A 1,973-nucleotide genomic window follows, 5' to 3' on the forward strand; every position below is an offset into this window, starting at 1 on the left:
TCATACCACCTTTTGTCCAGTCATACTTCTCCACAACCATCAATTTCTTTATCAAACTTAGTATGAAAATATAAATATATGGGTTTCTCTGATTCTTTGGGTCTTCATCCCCTTATGAAGCACCCTATGTCACATAAATCATATTACATAAATTTGTATGCTTTTCTCTTATTAATCTGTATTTTATTATGGGTGTCTCAGCCATGAACCTAATGATGAGTAAGAAAAAGAAAATTTTCCTCCTCTATAACAATGAGAAGTACCCCAAGGGAAGATGCTTAAACAATAATAGATTACTGTTAAAATAATGTTTAAAATAAGTGTGTTGTCTCTTGTTTATAGAATGAGACATAATTTTGGGGTCTGGGTCTGAATTTCTAGAGAGAACAATTTGAATAATGATGGGTTACCTCTGTCCATTTCCCATGCAACACTTGTGCTCTTTTCCAAATAAATGGAACCTTAGGTAAGTTCCAAAACTTACCTAAAGGATATTTATTTTTTGAAAAGGCACAAAATGATTAACTTTTTAGGGTAATTGCAGGTTTCATAATAATCCTGGGTTCGTGAGATATTACATAAATTGTAAAGGTACAATGGAAATTCCTCTACGTTAGGGGGTATATTCGAAGCCTAAAGTGCTGTGGAGGTTCACAGGAAGACAGGATTTTATTGTTATTCATGTGGGATGAACTAAGAAAAAAATTGCCATAAAGGAACTGGCATTTCAGCTAACCTTAAGTGAGGATTTGGATTTCAGTCAGTGATTTTCGTGACATGAGATGTCTAACAGAAGGAAAATATGAGCTAAGACTCAAGTAGATACAAATTCAGGGTGTTTATGAAGCAGCTGGTAGTCTGGTGTCATTGAACTGTGATGTCTTTGTAGGAGGATAATGGGAAAATAGACTGTAAGGATTGAATGTAAACAGAACATGAAAGAGCTTAAATGATGAGTTTGACTGTTTATTGGAAACCCTTGAAGGTTTTGATATATATACGGAAAACATGGCCACAGGTGGAAAAAATGATGCTGGCAGGGAATAATGAGAGTATACAAGTGGGAAACTCATTGAGTGTCTACTACAGTTATTTAAAGTTGCTGGTGACTTGAATTAAAATAAAATGGAAACGCAGAGACAAATATAAGCAATATTTTGGAGATCTAAGCACTAAAACTTAGCAACAGAGCAGATGTTGGAATTGTAGTAAGGTGAAGGCCATCGAAGATTGATGGAAATTTTACAACAATTATTAGAATAAAGCAATCCAAAAATGAAATTACCATAGAAAAATGCGAGGTGATGATGAGTAGAGTTTGATATATATTAACTTAATTTTAATATGAAAATATTATTTATAATATGCAAACGTTTTTGCATCATATATTGGTGGAAGAGTACCTTGGGTGAAATAACTGCCATTTACTGAACAGCTATAATGCATCAGTTATATAACAGTTATCTAATATAAGGTATACATCTATTCCTCCCTAACACCAAAACAACCCCTAGGTGTTCACCCATCCCTGCTATAAAATAATGAAACTGATGTTCTGATAGATGAAGTTATCTTGTCAAGATGATATAAATAATAAGGAGTAAATGTGGAATGTAAATATACTTCTGTCTGACTTCACTAAATGGAATAATTGAAATATGATAGGAAGAAGATAAGCTTAGACTAACGGATGAGCATTTGACTTCAGACAGGGCATCTTATCTTCCTCAGCTGTAAAGAGAAATAGGCAAGTAAAGGCTAAGTAATCTCCCTCAAAGACAGCTTTGTTCTACTCAGTTAATATAGCATATATGATAGTCTTCTGATTGATGGACAGGAAGTTAATTTTCCAGTGATTGTAGGGCACACTTGATTTCAGAAACACTAAATACTGACATAATAGGCATTTGATAATTAAAACTATATTGTATGAAATGAAATTAGCTATTCTTTTAAGCTTGATATTTTTCATA

The sequence above is a fragment of the Piliocolobus tephrosceles genome, chromosome 10 (genome assembly GCF_002776525.5).
Source record: "Piliocolobus tephrosceles isolate RC106 chromosome 10, ASM277652v3, whole genome shotgun sequence".
Classification (NCBI taxonomy): Eukaryota; Metazoa; Chordata; class Mammalia; order Primates; family Cercopithecidae; genus Piliocolobus; species Piliocolobus tephrosceles.